Raw genomic sequence first — 18,133 nt, forward strand, 5'->3', positions numbered from 1 at the left:
CACAGTCTCAAGTTCTCCCTCTCCATCTCCCTCCCCTACTTTTTACTCCTTTGCCAAACCATGTGCCACAAAATCAGCTCATCTTGGTTTTGTGCAAGAATATAGTTGGAAGACTTCTTTCGGAAAAAGCTGCTGGACATCACATATATTTTCAGAGAAGTAGGGATGGGAATGAAGCAGATGGGAATTTATGGCCTAAAAAGGGCTGCTACCCAGAAGTAAATCTCCTTCCTGATAAGCTACTTAGGAAGACCAATTAAGAGGACACAGATTTGCATAGAATTTGCATAGGCTAATCTATATGTAGCAATGCAAACCTAGAAATGAGTCGGCCCATTGAAATTAATGAGCCCAAGTTATTCAGGTTCATTAACCCCAATGGGTCTACTGTGAGTAGAGCTAGCATTCGATACACATTTTGTTTTGTAAAGCACACACATAGTTCATTAAATGGCGCTCTGGAACCTCTAGCAATTTTCAAGTGGACTGTGAAAGGAGAAAAAAAAATGCTGGATAGACCATTGCCCCCACCTTTCTAGTTTCTAGGCTGCACCTTGAACTTGTCAAGCAGATGAGGACTGGGCAAAAAATTGCTCAGGGTCTATTGTTAGATTTTCAGGTGATTTGCAGTAGTTCAGAAAGGATTTCTGACTCCCAGTTGTAACCGAAGGAACAACAGAAATACATTTTTTCCTTCTAAATTAAGCTGCTGAAAGTGAAACCAAGAAAGCTTGGAGGGGAAACTGGAGTCAGTGCCGGATTTACGTATAAGCTAAACAAGCTATAGCTACTCTCTAGGGAGGCCCCCAAAAAATTTAAAGCAAAAAAACTGGATGTACATTTCCAAAATATAAGATAAAAAACAAATAAAATGGCTTTAGATACCTATTAGGTCCATAAATTACCATATAGCATGTATTCAACACAAAAAACAGCAAAAATTTGTTGTTGACAAAGGACAACTGGATATATAAAGGGCCCCATTACCTTCAGTAGCTTAGGGCCTCATCCAACCTAAATCCAGCCCTGACTAGAGTAGAAGAATTTATGTAAAAGGATTTGTGCATGATCTACAGTGTTGATGCTAGGTTGTATCCAGCACTGCCCTTCCATTAGGGGACCCTCTGGAGCAGAATTTGGGAGCCTAGGTGAGGAGAGAGGAAGCTCCATTGCATGACTGTGCTTCAATCCTGCTGGTGACTTCCCATTGGGAAACATGGTAGGCCACTGTGAAAAACACTGTGAAAGACACATTTTTCTGACATTCTGTGTGCCCCTTCCTGAACCCCAATTTCACATCTGGCTCCAGTTGGTGGACTGCAAAGTTCTACAGGAACAATAAAGGGCATCTCGTAAGTCTAAAGCACTCTAATATAGACAGGACTCCTTGCTCAGTTTGGGACTGCTGCTAGCTTCAAAGCTCTAAGGGTGCGTAGACAGACAGGTAGGCAGATATCTGGCAGATATTTGGCAGATAGGACTTCGGCATGCAAAACAGAGCAACCCTCAACATTTATCATTTGACAGCCAGCAAGACAGGAAGAAAGCATTTAAGTAACAATAACCACCCCGAAAAAGCAACCCCAAAAAAGTTGTATGCCAAACCGGCTTAAGTTAACAAAGCAATTTGTGTAATGTTGCAGTATGGTGGTTAAGTGATGTAACATCCCTTGAGAGAAAAGGAAGCGTGTATCTAAGAGTCTGATCAGACTAATCAGATTACCCGAGATCACAGACTGCCGTAATAGCACTCGGCCTGCAAGTTTCTATGTCTCTGTCTGGTTTTCCACATTTAAAAGTAAAGCAGCAGGGCTACGGCACCTGTTTTAATCATCAAAGAGAAAAAAGGAGGGATTATGGGACTGGGACAGGGATTGCGGGAGAGAGTACATGGCAGAACTCTATCCAGTAATGTCTCATTATTAGATTTGCAACAAGTAGATAGCTCATAGTCATTTCTCACTTGTAATTACAGCTCGCAATGGCCTCGGCTACATGACTCTCTTCAGCAATTACCTCTCACATCTACAGATCAGGGAGAAATTCAAATCAGTCTGCATTTAAACTTACCTAATTCACACTTTCTGAAACAATATGTGAACTGAAACTCAGCCAGTTTCAGTTCAGCCTAGATTCTATGGGTTGGATGATATCACAGTTAACCTGCTATTAACTCACAGGCATTCCCTAGTGCATGCAGACCCAGCTATAGAAATCAACACCAATAGCGTAAGTATAAATAAAAAAACAAGTACTTTTGCAATTCTCAGAATATTTAACGTTGCATTTTATTTCGCTTTATTGTATCTTGTTTTAAGAGCATGATAAAAAGAACAGGCTAATGAAATTCTCCTCTCTGAGGTTGCATAATCCTAATCCTTGGACACTCTTGCATAGAAATTCTGCCAAATTGTGGGCAATTTTTGCATTCCATCTCCGGACAATTTCATTTTAGTCAATAGCTCTCCTGGGCTGGAATTATTTGTATTACTGAATCAGGCAAGGATCCAAGGCAGTGTGTTGTATTAAATGCTTGCCTCTTTACTGCCGCTCAAGTAACAAACTGTAAATCGAGAATTCAAGGCTTGACAATTTCCAGGGACTTTGCGAAGTAAAATTCATCAGGATTGTTTACATCACTGATGCTAAGAGAAGTGACTCCAGCAATCCTCTTAATTGTGATCAATCTTTATAACATAGGAAAATAGGAAGTTGCCTCATATTAAATCAGATTATTGGTCCATGTAACTCAAATTGTCTACACCAGGCATCCCCAACCTGTGGCCCTCCAGATGTTTTGGCCTACAACTCCCATGATCCCTAGCTAACAGGACCAGTGATCAGGGATGATGGGAATTGTAGTCCAAAACATCTGGAGGGCCGAAGGTTGGGGATGTCTGGTCTACAATGACCAGCAGCAACACTGACCAGTGGGGATTGAACCTTTTGAACCTATTGCATGCAAAACAGATGCTCCATTGCTGAGCTATAGCACGTCCCTACCTGTATTCCAACAGCAGAAAACTGACTTCTTGGGTTTCTTTTGGAATAAACTAATTCAACCTGCTCAGGAGCATTATGTTTCAGGGACATTAAAAATGTCCAGAAAACAGAGTGGCATGTGGCCCCCAGAAAGTTCACCAGAAATCCTCTGGTTCAAAATAGTTCCACACTCATGGCCTAGCTGCACTGGCAGAGAAACAGGAATGTGGAGGGAGTGGACTGCCCCTGGCACCACTATTCCGGTAGGGTGCCATCGTGGCGGGCCCCCCAACACGCGCTGTGCACCCGTGCACGCACAGGACTCCATGCCCTCATGTAGCGTGTCACGCTCCTAGAACACGCACCATACCCCTGCGGGTGGCACATCACGCCCTCACGGGCAACGTACCACGCCCCTGGGATGCACGCCACTCCCCCGGGGTGCCAGCCACGCCCCCACCTGCTCTCTGCCCCCGGTAGCAGAGCATGCAGCTTTGCCACTGCCTAGTTGGTGCCAGCCAGAGCAACTTCTGCCTGTGTTTCCTCACTATGACAACAGGACTGCTTTGCCAATCAGTATGTAAAGCTTGATCATCACGATCACTACTTCCAAAAATTGGCCCCAGGAATTGGTTTTGAAGACACACCATGGAGCAACCTTGATGAAGCTAAGGAGGTCTGGGTCTGATCACTCCCTGGGTGACAGCTTGCTTGAAAACCCCAAAAATACTACCTTGAGTTTTGTGAAAGAAAGCATATTCATTAATTGCATTTCAATACTATGGTATTTTGGGTTAAGAACTTAATTCGTTCTGGAGGTCCGTTCTTAACCTGAAACTGTTCTTAACCTGAGGTACCACTTTAGCTAATGGGGCCTCCCACTGCCACTGTGCGATTTCTGTTCTCATCCTGAAGCAAAGTTCTTAACCCGAGGTACTATTTCTGGGTTAGCGGAGTCTGTAACCTGAAGCGTCTGTAACCCGAGGTACCACTGTACACGTGTTTTCAAGCTAGATTTCTTAAAGTATGGGAATACAGGAAGCTAATATAGGAAACTGCCTCATACTAAGTCAGACCACTGGTCCATCTAGTTCAGTATTGTCTACCCTGACCTGCATAGGCTCTTCAAAGTTTCAGGCATGGGTCTCTCCCAGACATAACGGAGATGCTGGGGATTCAACCTGGGAGCATTTCTATGCAAAGAAGATGCTCTACCACTGAGCTACATCCCTTACCCAATCTGATTTTTCAACAATCACCTGACCTTCCAGGACCAACATTGCTGTGAACTCAAAATTTCAGAGGGAGTGCAACCCTAGTCAGAACAGGTTGTACCCCCAATCCTAGATCAACTTGTCCAGGCATGTCCAAAGCCACTTGCAGCCCCCAGGCTGGTTTCAAATGGCCCCCCAGGCAATTTTGAAAAAGCAATCTCTTGCGGCTCCCGAGTGCCTGCCCACCAAAGCCAATTCCTTTTTGCGGGCTCGTCACGAGCTCTCTCCTCTGTGCAGGGCGCAGGGCTAGCCCCCACACCATTAGGGAGTCCCTGGATGCATCACACCTTGGGTTGACCAATCTGGTCAGCCAGGGGGCGTGGCTAAATAAATAAATGCTACAGTACACGTTTGGGACAATGATGCTGCAGTGATGGCAGTGGCCACCACCTTGACCTCAACCGCCATGTTTCCCTTTCCTCATTTCCCCTTACTTACTTGCGTGCAAGCAGGAGGGGGCAGGGATCTCTCAGTTAGGCAGCACAAAGCCTTCCCATCGGAGCAGCCCCGATCCCTTTCCTACTTGCATGCAAGCAGGAGGGGACAGGGATCATGCCTCAGTTCTCATGCATGTTGTAGTCTCCATCATCCGGGGCAACAGGTTGACAAAGGCTGCTGTAGAGTCTCAGGAGTTGAAGCAGCCCAGGAAAGGAGATGCCAGTAATAATGGAGAGCTTGTTTCTTTGAAGTTTGACCACAGTCACTGTTCTCTTCTGTCTCATCAACACCTAAGTGTAAATGTAAGTTAAACCCAACAATTTCTGTGGGGTGCAATCCTAAAAAGCTCAACAACTTCACACATGTTCACTTCATCAAATCTGGCCCTCTTTGAAAAAGTTTGGACACCACTGAACTTGTCTACTGACCAACAGTACTTCCATCTTGTCTGGATTGAGTTTCAGTTTGCAAGCCCACATCACTGGGTCCAGATAACAGACTTTTTGGCATCAGTTAAACATGGGGGTCATGGGCTGGATATCATGTGCATAGTGATAGGACCCAACACCCAGATGCTGGGTGTTTACTCTTATTTCTATTAAGGTCATATATTGAAGCAAAAAGTGTTCACTGCTGTTCTTTTCAAACACTGCTGTTCTTTTCAAACTGAGGGATATGTCCCCACCCCCATGCATATAAGTACTGGCTATATAAGATGGGAAGTGGCTGCCCTTCTTCTAACCCCAAATTCAGGAGAACATAACCATATGCCAAAATAAACAGGTCTTTCCACACTGACAAATTTATTTATTTAACTAATAAAATTGAGTTGCTCTGGCATATGGAAAAATTAAAAATAGCTATCCATTAGAGAAACATGAACCTTTTAATATTAACCATTTGGATCTTATCACAGCAATAACATTTATACCTTTATAATAAGTCTCATTCTGTATTAACCAGTTTGGTTTTCATTAATTTGATACGAAACACTTGCTAATATATTAGGAAAGTCACTAACACTATTAATTTACTAGATAAATTACTTCTGTATCTTGAAACTTTAAATGAAATGGAATTCACTAATCCTAATTGGTTTGCCTTCTACTGGAATTATTTCCCATTAGTTCAGCATGGTTTCTCGTTTCATACTTGAACAGAGGAGGCTTCTTCAGCTCCCAGCCTTGGGGTACAATCCAATGGGTTTATTAATTATCAGGTATTCATTTAAAGGGGTTAATTAAGCAATAACTTTTCATGGACGGCCGTGTAGGAAGACATGCTGCTGATTAAAGCACAGAGGCCATCATTTTCTTCCATTGTGAAAGAAATAAATATTTTCAAATTATTTAACTAATTAGCTAGGAGTTCCCAAACCCCTCTATGAGAAATTTGGCAATGGGCTACTTTTTCTTTCTTCTTCCCATCTGCTGCTCTCAGTGGTTGCTTCACACAACCTATTCATGTGCTAATAAGCTCATCACGGGCAAGTTTTCCTCCCTCTCACCAGCATTACACTGGCACAGCTTTTCTCTGTGTTGAAAAAACTGACACCAGACAGAAACATCAAATAAAATGGTCATTTTAAAATGACGAAAAGTACAAGGAATGGGTGGGTGGTCTTGCAATTGCCACCCACTGGTTACCTAAGAATATTAAAAAAAACCACCCTGCTGGACCAGGCCAGTGGCCCATCTAGCCCTCTTCTCACAGTGGCCAACCAGATGCTCAGGGGAAGCAACAACAGCACTCTCTTAACCTGTGGTTTCCAGCAGCTGGTATTAGGAAGCATATTGCTTTGAACAGTGCAGGTGGAGCATAGGCTCAAGTCATGGATCAAGCGTGTTTCATCTTCTGTGTGATGCTCTAAAAATATTTGAACACTGCTACTACATTTTAATCTTATCTTCTGCTATTTGCTTATCAAACATCAAGCCCAGCTGATCCTAAAAGACTTAGGAACACATAGAGATGGCTAGCCAAGAACAGAAAAAGAGAAAGACTTGCTGCTTCATCCAGTACCCAACATGGCCAGCCAAAGTGTCCAGGGAAGAATTCTATTATTTATTAATTTATTATTTATTCAACTTATACACCACCCTATACCCAGAGGTCTCAGGGCAGTTCACAACGAGGACCGCAACATATAAAATCAAACCAAAAGCAGTAACCCAATAACCAGGCCCCCAAAAGCCACATTCTAAAAGGGTGTTGGATCTGACATATGGTGAACCTGCTGTCATTTAAAACATGACTGGCAGCTGTGTTCCTGAATATGAGGAAACATCCCACCAAAAGATTGACATTCCGCAAAGGGTTTAGAAATTCCAGATCAAGTGAGTGCTTTTTCTAATGTAAGATTGCAAAGTGTTCTTAAAACTAAGGTGCTAATTATCCGTTGCAAGAATGACAGTTATTGGACTGGGCCTGAAGTTCAGATTCCTGTTGACTCCAGTCAGAAATAATTGTGGTTGTTCTGCCATTCTAAAAATATGGACTTATGTGTCCAATGGAAACTTCCCAACACAGCTCCAGGTTTGTATATTGGATATTTGCAAAGTGGTTTGTTGTGAGAAACCCACAAATCAACTATTTCCCCACATGATGGATATGGAGAGTGACCAGAAATAACTGAGAACGCTGGAGAAAATAATGATAGGTAGCACTCAAGTAGCTGACCAGTGGCAAGCATAGCCAAGATAGCTGGACAGACATACAGATAAACGGATCTTTTGTACTCACAATTGTCCTATTGAGAAGACAAAATAAGCACATAACAGACTCCCTGTGGTGTGGTAGCCATTACCTGAAAGCTACTCTGAACGGTTTGTGTGTTTGTCAGGTGTTGCATATTACCTAACATACTGCCTTAAACCAAATCAGACTATTGGCCCACCTAGCTCAGTATTATCTACTCTGATTGGCAGCAGCTTTCCAGAGTTTCAGACAAGATTCTCTCTCAGTCCTACCTGGAGATGTCAGGGATTGAACAGGGTAGTAAGCAAAGCAGATCCTCTGCCAGTGAGCTCCATGTGATATATCAGCCTCTAAACAGAATCTCTCCCATGACTGACAGCCTCTCTCCTCCACCCCAATATCTATCTATCTATCTATCTATCTATCTATCTATCTATCTATCATCATCATCATCTATCTATCTATCATCTATCATATTTGCATAAAAATTGCATATGTCAATTTATCTGTTTAGTTGCAACATTAGAAATATTTAATGAAATTGTAGGAGAAATACAACAAATCTTGCTATACAGTGGTACCTCGGGTTAAGAACTTAATTCGCTCCAGAGGTCTGTTCTTAACCTGAATCTGTTCTTAACCTGAGGTACCACTTTAGCTAATGGGGCCTCCTGCTGCCGCCGTGCTGCCAGAGCACAATTTCTGTTCTCATCCTGAAGCAAAGTTCTTAACCTGAGGTACTACTTCCAGGTTAGCGGAGTCTGTAATCTGAAGCGTCTGTAACCTGAAGCGTCTGTAACCCGAGGTACCACTGTATTTGGGAGGAAGACTATGTCCACAGAAGAATGATCTTTGTAAAATGGGACACATGGTGAACCCCCTACTTCACTTGTTCTAGTCTTCTGCAACCTGCTTCCTTGAGATTCCCCTCTTTTGCTCCTTGGAAAACATGTGGCCCATAACCTGCATTTCTTGTGACAGTGGAAATGTAGAGCTGGAGGGTCACTTGTAAGACAGAATCGGTGGATGGGACAGAGAGGCACTTTATCTTCACAACAACCCTGTAAAATAGACCACAGTGAAATTTGAGCAAAACAACGAAAGGTATAGTACTAGCACTTTCAAAACTAACACATTTAGTATGGCAAAAGCTTTTGGGAACTAATGTTAACTTCATCAGATGCATCATTCTTGCTAATCCATTACATCTTATGGAATAATACATTGAGTAGCCTCTAAATGGTGCTTGACCATTATTTCATTTGTGCTGTAAGTTATGACTAGCCGGCTACCACTTTGACTGAAAATATTCATTGAGCAGTATACCCAACACCACAAAATGAGTGAGTGATGGAAAAGAGGATTTTTATGCTAGGTCTGCAGATCCCCTACCACTGAGCCACAGCTTCTTCCCCTGTATCAAAGAAAGGAACCAGGTTGTCCCTGAAAGAACAGATCCAAACAGCTAGGGGCAAAAACACAGGATGCTATGAGCTGGCAAAGAGAGGATAATGAAGGAATTGGCACAGTTCTTCTGAAAAGAAGTCCTCACATGACTTTGCAATTCATTTTTCTTTGGTGCCACATGGTATTGGTTATGCAATGGCAAAACTTGTAATTCTGTCAGCTGCCAAACTTAGTGCCAAGAAACATTATATAAATTTCTCTTTGCAGCCATCTGCCAGCACATGTTCCATTTCTGGTTTCCCTAGAGCAGATACCTTTGAAAAGCCAATTGCGTGGTGGTTAAGAAAAACCCAGATTAGCTAGAGCTTCAAAATAAAAACTATATATGCATTTGTGACCTAGCTTCTTCTGAATAGGATGGGTTCTGGGCTTGACATTTCTGCAAAAGAAGTCTACCTGAGAAATTAGAGACACTGATGGTCAGGAAAGACAGAAGTGGACTAAATGGACCAATGACCTAAATCAGGGAAGAGCTGTAGCTCCAGGATAGAACACCTACTTTGCATGCAGAAGGTCCCAACTTCAATCCCCAGGTAGGGCTGGGAGAGATTCTTATCTGAAACCCAAAACAGCCTCTGCCAGTCAGTGTGGACAATCCTGTGCTAGATAGACTAATGGTCAGACTCAATATAAAGTAGCTTCCTTATGTTCCTGGCACAGGGCAGGGTAGGGAGTTGGACCACAGGAAACTCACTGGAAGTTTTGCAACCTGACCAGCCCAATTTACAAGGCTGGAAAGAGTGAAAGGCTAATGGCTCAAGAACTTCCCAGCACATGCCCAACCCACACTGAAGCCACATCCTCCTAAAACTCTGGACAGCAGCCAAAAAGGAGGGGGAGGATATTCAGGGTGTCCAGGATTCATGTACTCTCATGGGATTCATGTGATGATAAGCTTGCAAATATATATTTATCATGTGTGCATGGAGAGACAGATAGAATAGCAAGCATGGGGAGGGGGGGCAATCTGGTTTAGAATCCTGGATGGGACCGAGGGAATTTAAACCTTCACTGCCTTCCTGTGATTCAGATCAGGAATCTCCCCACCACACCTGCTATTAGGATTGGTATGTATCCTACTCATTTAATCAGACCCATTAACATTAATAGATGTTCATTTCAATGGGTCTACCCTGGCTATGGCTAGTAATGGATATAACCCATTGGTAGAAAAGCCCCCTTTTGCACCAATGGGAATGTCCCTCTCAAAGCAGAGAGCAGGCATGGAAGGGATCAGGATTGGGACCACAGGGTGGGGCAGAGGGTGGGCAGGTGGGAACCCACCCCTTTGGTTTCAGTTTGGATGGCTGCTAGTTGCTCTTTTAGAAACTACCATTCACTGATTGCTTACTGTGCAATTGGACTTTATAACATTTAAGATGTATTAGTTTTTTTAAAAAAATGTAATATCTGAATTGTCCTGGATCTTCACAAAAATCCTGGAAGACAAGTTAGGCTCAGAAAGAATATCTTGCTCAAGGCCACCCAGTTAGTTTCATGGCTAAGCATGGATCTGATGCTGGCGCTCCCACACCTAAGCTGAACAGTCTATCTGCAAAGCATTGAAGAAGGCGGCGTAGGATAAATGCCTGTGTTACAAGGTTTTTCCAAGAACATCAAAGGCAAGAGATATGGGATTGCCTTTGAGTATTTAAAATCACACATGTCTACACCAAACTCTTTCCATGAGCCAAGTGAACCTGACTTGACTTGCCTAGTCTGTCATACAAAGCCATATGAACTTGATTTAATGATGTCTGTGACACTAACAAAGTAATGTTTTTAAAAAATAAATCCAAATATTTGTATATTTGCACCAGATAGGTATTCCAACAGGAGCAACAACAAGTTGATAAAAGTCTATAGACCTCACATCCCACCACCTGAAATTTCTGAACCTGTGTTCACATGATCTGACAAACACTTGATGTCAGTTGCATGTATCTGTGCTGAGTCCAGAAGAGATAAGTGTGGGTTGTCATAAATGCAGTTTGAGTTGCAAACATGGCCTGCAAACACACTTAGGTCCATTGGTTTCAAGTGACTTATGCAAATTCAACTCAGCTGAGAATCTGGTTAAATAATCATATGATCACACCCTGAGCTCTGGACATTTCACTCAAAACCACAATCCACTAATTTGGTTTATCAATTGACTTCTGAGTGTCCACTAGTCAGAGTCAGTCCTACCATTAGGCAGAGTGAGGCAGTCACCTCAAGCAGTAGATGCTTGCAGGACAGGCAACAGTAGAATAGAGCTGTGTGTTCTGCACAATTGCACTAAGCTAGCCTGCTGTGATGAAGGGCACTTGTCTGTGTTGAAGTAAGATTTGATTACCAGTTTGATCAGTTTTTGAACATGGAACCTAGGAGGAGCTGCCACCTTGTTGTTTCAGGCAACAAAGTGACCCTAGTCACAAGATCACGGTGATTGTATAAAATGGTTAAAATGCATCAAGTTAATTGACCAAATTATACAAGAGCATTTACAGTTGACCCTTCTCAGCAGTGCTCATTCATATCTTGCACTGGGAAACATTTTAGAAGAGAGAGAGAGCGCGCAACTACAAAGGGTGTGTGTCCGGCTGAATCAAAATTAGCCAAGCAACAACTTTGAGTCATTTTGTATTCCTGCAAGCACGTTACAAAATTACATCACTCTCTACCTCATTAAACAATGTCTGTGTGGGATTCTGGAAATGCAGCCCCCTTGCACTATTAATTAAGCAACTGCTCTGTTGCCATATAAACAGCACCCAGATGCACAGTGTGTTCTGCTCTGTAGTTTCCTTTCAGCTCTCTATGCATGGATGCACCAGACTGGTGTGAGCAATCTCACTTGGAAAGGATGTCCTGTTGGAATAAGGCTGGTGGCTCTTTTATTTCTTAGCATGAGCACAAGAGCTCAAGTGAGGTGTTTAGAAAGCCACTCAAAACAAAGCAGATCACTTCCACCGAGAGCAATCAGACATGCACAGTTAAAATATGCTAAAGGCTTGAGCTCAGGCCTCTTAGCTCCCATCACAAGTGTTCCATTCAGGCTCAAGTACCCTTGCAGAATACTCCTGATCAGCTCTTGACATTACTAAAAACAACTGTCCAACCCACCATATTATCTGTCATTATTGCTATGGTATTAACTTTCCACACACACACAAAATAATGGAACCATGTTCTTAGATGTCACCTTGACTGTGGGCCGAAGGGTGAACTTCAATTTTACTTGAATTTAAGTGAAATGGGAGAAAATGGGCTATTCCTCCCACCTCCTCTGGTTGTATATTCCAAACTAAATTATGCAGTCTTAAAGTGGCAAGTAAATGTAAGGATAGTCATTTTCTAGGCACAATAGTCTCAGCTACAAGGAGTCATTATTTTCTGGGCATTATCCTCTGAACTATTTTGCTAGGTTTGTGTTTATGTAGGTGTTTGTGTGTGTATATACATATATATACACACACACACGCATACAAATTCATTTCTTTTTCATATATATTGTTGACATGTGCCTATCCCAAGAACCTTTCTCAACCTGAGGGCCACATTCCCTCATGGGAAAACTTCCAGGGGCCACATGCCAGTGGTGGGTGTGACTCAGAGGCAAAAGTGCTCAGAGTAATAAATGTGACTTTCTTTCCTTTGTATGTTAGGATACATTCCAACCACTCAAAATTCTGAGGTTTCTATATTCACACATGCACCTCCTCACCTACCACCACTCCAGGCAAGCACAGAGCAGAGCCAATAAGGGTGTGGTCTGGGAAGAGGGGTGTGTCCTAGGGAGGGGGAGTGGCCTGAGGAGAGTCCCAGTGGCCAGATAAAGAGTCCTGGCGGATCACGTTCAGCTCTTGGGCCTGAGGATCCCCACTATATATGTACATAGGTTGCTTTATCTTACCTGAAATGAAATATTTGTCCTGGTGGGCTTTGCCAGCTGGATAAATGGGTCTTTACCATGAGTGTCTGCTTCTTAGGGTTCTAGTCTTGCTTTAAATTATTTTTAGTTTAGATAGAAGGCGAGTCAGAGGCACATAAAATAAGGGTATATGAATTTACACAATATGGAAAAAGTTTCTCTCCCATTTATAATGCTAGAACAGCCATGGAAACGAACTGTTGGAAGATTCAGCACAGACAAAAGAAAGTACTTCTTCATGCAGCACATATAATTATGACATTCGCTTCCACAAAAGGCAGTGATTGTCACCAACCTAAATGGCTTTAAAGAAAAATTAGAAAAATTTATGGAGGATAAAGCTATCAATGGCCACTAGCCATGATGGCTATGTTCTACCTACCTCTGAAGAACAGTTGCAGAGGAATGCATATGGGAAGAGCGTTGTTGCACTCCAGTTCCTGCTTGTGACCTTGCCTCAGGCATCTGGTTGGCCAGTGTGAGAACTCATTGCTGGATCAGATGGACCTTCAGACTGATTCACTGATCCATCCACAAGGCTCTTCTTATGCACTTTGTTGTTGTTTAGTCGTTTAGTCGTGACCGACTCTTCGTGACCCCATGGACCAGAGCACGCCAGGCACTCCTATCTTCCACTGCCTCCCGCAGTTTGGTCAGACTCATGTTTGTAGCTTCGAGAACGCTGTCCAACCATCTCGTCCTCTGTCGTCCCCTTCTTCTTGTGCCCTCAATCTTTCCCAACATCAGGGTCTTTTCCAAGGAGTCTTCTCTTCTCATGAGGTGGCCAAAGTATTGGAGCCTCAGCTTCATGATCTGTCCTTCCAGTGAGCACTCAGGGCTGATTTCCTTAAGAATGGATAGGTTTGATCTTCTTGCAGTCCATGGGACTCTCAAGAGTCTCCTCCAGCACCATAATTCAAAAGCATCAATTCTTCGGCGATCAGCCTTTTTTATGGTCCAGCTCTCACTTCCATACATCACTACTGGGAAAACCATGGCTTTAACTATACGGACCTTTGTTGGCAAGGTGATGTCTCTGCTTTTTAAGATGCTGTCTAGGTTTACCATCGCCTTTCTCCCAAGGAGCAGGCGTCTTTTAATTTCGTGACTGCTGTCACCATCTGCAGTGATCATGGAGCCCAAGAAAGTAAAATCTCTCACTGCCTCCATTTCTTCCCCTTCTATTTGCACTTATGTTTACTCAATGGTTCACTTCATATCCTATATGTGACACCAAAGACCTTGGCCCCTGCAGAAGTTGCATTAGTTTATAAGATATAGATTTCTGTATTCTCTCTTTCCATTCTTTTCTGGAATTCAAGCTACATAATCCATTATGCTTTTGGCAAGTTTAATCCCCCCCCATTGCATAACTCAATAAAAATATATTTGCAAATGTAATTACAGATCAAGCTAACAGCTTTAATCACAGTCTGTGCAAAGCATGTTATGAAATGGCTTCATATATATGGCTGGGAAGTTTATGTGATATATTCTTTAGCAAACTGATACATGTTGATGACCATAAGTATAAATGTGGTGTACTTTACACATTGTACCTAATGGAACCAATGGCCCTTCTAATCCAGAAGTCAATAAACCCCATATCTTCTAGGGTATTTCTCACTCCACTAGTGGACACCTCAAAGGCTCAGGCTATTACGTTGACCAATAAGGATTTAGGATCCTGTGCTATTAATACTGTGCAATCACAACTCCCAAAAAGAGGCACCATAATTTGTTGGCCGTATACCTGCCTTGCATACAGAAGCTCTAAGTTTCCATGACTGGCAGCTCCTGTTAAATGATCAGGCAAAGGTGAAGGCAAAGGCCTCTGTCTGAGATGTCTGAGAGCTGCTGTTGTTGAGAGCAGTGAGTACTGAGCTAGGTGAGCCAAGGGTCTGACAGTAGAAGACCAGTGTGGCATAGCAGTTAGAGTGTTGGACTAGCACCTGGGAGATCAGGGTTCAAATCCCCACTTGGCCATGATGCTCACTGGGTGATGTTAGGCCATTCACTGCCTCTCAGCCTAACCTACCTTACAGGGTTGAGGAAAGGTGAGCCACTTTGAACTCCTTGGAGAAAAATGTGGATACAAATTCAATAAATAAACTAAATAGAAGAAAGAATGGGCCATGATAAAGAGACTTAGTGGTTTTAATGGTAGGTGATGTTGCTGTGTTGTATTATATTATTTATGTACATTGATTTATTTTTTGGAGTTAAGAATAGGACTGGGATAAATTGTGTTCGCTGAGCCCGTATTTTATACAGTCTGTATATGATGTTTGTTTGTTAATGTGAGGTGTGATATGCCTAATAAAGGATTTTGAATTGAATTGAATTGAATTGAATTGAATAAACTAAATAGCATAATATTCCCTGTACTGTACTGCACAGTACTGACCTCAGCTCCTTTGTGAGCAGTTCTTCTGCGTGCAAGGACAGTTGCTCACAAAGGAGCAGCCACTGGCACTGTGCAGGATCAGATCCTTATCCATCACCATGCAGGATGAGATGAAGAAGCTGCTTGAGAGGCCCTCCGAATATGCCCAATTTCACTCGACCCTCTGGCAAATCTGGTGCACAGCCATCATCATCATCATCATCATCATCATCATAGCAGCTACTCAGGTCATTTGAGAATTGTGGATGGCAGTTTTGGTCCTAGCATGGATAGACTGAGCTGAACTGTGTGTGCACTGTGCATATGAAGCCACTGTTCCAACCTATAAGGAAAAGAATTTATATATATATAACTGCATCCTCCTGTTTGAACTTGTGTAATGAAAGCATAACTGATCACTTGCACAGCCAGGGCAAAGAAGTTTGCAGAGGGAGAAGTAGAAAAAATATTTTACTCTGGAGGCTTTTTCTAAAGTGCCCTTGTTTGTTGTCTTGGCAGGAAAGTTCAGCACTTGGCACCAAGATGTTGGAATTTGGCCCAACTGTAGAATTGCTCCACTTGGCCTTCCTCTCTCTCCCTCTCTTCCTTCAGGATCCTGTTGCTAAGCAGATGGCCCGATGGCTGATCTGGGGGCATTTTCGGCCCCACCCTTAAGCTACAGCCTGATTCACTCTCGTCTCCCCGCCAACAAGATGAAGGTCTTGCTTCTCCTACTTGCTAATAATAACAGTAAAAGAAACCCCAGAGCCAAGTTTGTGCAAGTAAAACCAAAGATGCTTTTGCCAAGAACATAAGACAGCAGCCGAAAAAAAGGAGTTTGTGCTGTTCGTTCTCTCTCTCTCTCTCTCTCTCTCTCTCTCTCTCTCTCTTCCTCTCTTTCTCTCTCTAACCCCAAGGGAATCGGGGCTGCTATAGATTGTTATCCTGTCAGACTTGTTCTGGTTTTCCTCTTTTTGCTTTTGCACAGACTTAAGGTACTACCAAAGTCACCTCCTGCCGCCACCCCTTCCTCATCTTCAATCTCCCTGCCTCCCTCTCTTTAATAACTTTATCAACTCACCGAACTTCAGGATGATTTGTGCCTTTCAGAGTCTTGCTTCTCTCAGCCAGGACTTGGATCCCATCCATTCTGCAGTGTGTGTGTGTTGCTTTTTTATTATGAAAGGGCACACTTAACTCTTTCTCAGGCCATAGCAAATATGCATTCATCTATTTCCCAGGCAGAACATTTTGGAAGCTTTTCTGCCTGCACTTCTCCCTCAAAAAAACCCCCGAAACCTTACAAACAAACAAACAAAACAAAAACCAATTGGATTAAAATCAAAAGGTATTGCTTCAAAAGCCTACAAAATGGGAGAAGGAGGGTAGAAATTATGATCCTACAATTTCTCTAGATGAATGTGCTTTATACTGAGCAAGGATGAGATTTCCCCTGCTCCTTTCCTTAATTTTCCTCTGTTTTCCTCTGCCCTCCGTTCAGAGCTGTCTCTACTGTTAGTAGAGTGAAGTGGCTGCCTCAGGCAGCAGTTGCTGAGGGGACAAGTAATTGTGGGAATGGGTTGGAGAACAGAGCTATGTGGACCACACAGCCCACCTCTTACTCTTTAAGCTAGCTTGCTTCCTTTAGGATGATGCTGTCCAACTGTCAGAACTGTTTTTTAAAAAAATCAACTTTTGTATGTGTGTGTGGGGGAGCACTTTCCTGACTTTACCTCAGGCTTTACTCTCTTATTTGGCCTCTCCTCTCCATTGCTATATTCCTGATGACACCTAGGATGGCCTCTGGTTCCTACTTCACAGAAAGCACCCTGTATTTGAAAGATAGTCCGCTCCAACAAAACAGTGTCATATATTCGCACCTGGGAGACCATGATTCAAATCCTCACTCAACCATGAAGCCCAACAGATGATGTGGGGCCAGTTACTGTCTCTCAGCCTAACTTATCTCAAAGGGCGAGGCTCACATGGAGAGCAGGAGAACCATGTGTGCCATCTTGAGCTTATTGGCAGAAAGGTGGGATATAATGTTAATAAATAAAGAACTTTGTTTAAGGGTAAAGAAACGTACAGAGAAATTGAGCAGGGGTCTTGCGCCTTAGGGATAGGATATTCTGTCAATTACGGTTTCTTTCTTTTTCTCATCTTTCCAACCTTAAGTTGAATCTTCCACATTTGCACACTTTCAAGGCCTTTCATGAAAACTCTTAACGGCATTTTAATGCAAATTTCTCCTACACATCGTTATATGCAGTTTTACCTAATACGCATCCTGTTGCAAGCACTTTCCCCAAATACAATGAGCTACATTGCAAAATTAGGAGAAAAGCACATTTTGAAGGACACTTGTGTTTTAGTTCACATAATGATTTGCATTAAAATGCAAGTTTCTTTCACGTCATTGCTCCAAGGTTATATGATATATAAGACTGCCCCCTTTGGATTTTATAATAATACGTTTTAACGGTGCTCATCTCCTCTGTAGTGTTTATTTAGATCAGGGATGGGGAACCAGTGGACTATAACTCCCATCATCTCTCACCATTGACAATGTTGGCAGGGGCTGATGGGAGCTGGAGTCTGGTGCTATCTAGAGGGCCACAGGTTCCCCACTCTGGATTTAGACCTTCTTCTATGCATCTCCTTGTACTTTTAAACAATAAATTCAAGGGAAAAAAGGTAATCATTGCAAACTCTACCCATATACAAATGTACTTATTTCATATGTTTTAATTTTTATATTTTGTTTTTCATGTTGTTCTAATTGTTTTTCATGTGTTGTATGCATTGAAAATTGAAACAAATATTTTAAAGTAAGTTCAAAGACAAAAATCTACAAGAATGAGCAACAAAATAAATATTGGAATAAAGCAGGGTAGCCAATGTTGTGCCATCTGGATGTTGTTGTAACTATTTCTTTTCATTCTTCTTGATTTTTTTAATTAACAAAATAAG

Source organism: Podarcis raffonei, chromosome 8, assembly GCF_027172205.1.
Source record: "Podarcis raffonei isolate rPodRaf1 chromosome 8, rPodRaf1.pri, whole genome shotgun sequence".
Lineage (NCBI taxonomy): Eukaryota > Metazoa > Chordata > Lepidosauria > Squamata > Lacertidae > Podarcis > Podarcis raffonei.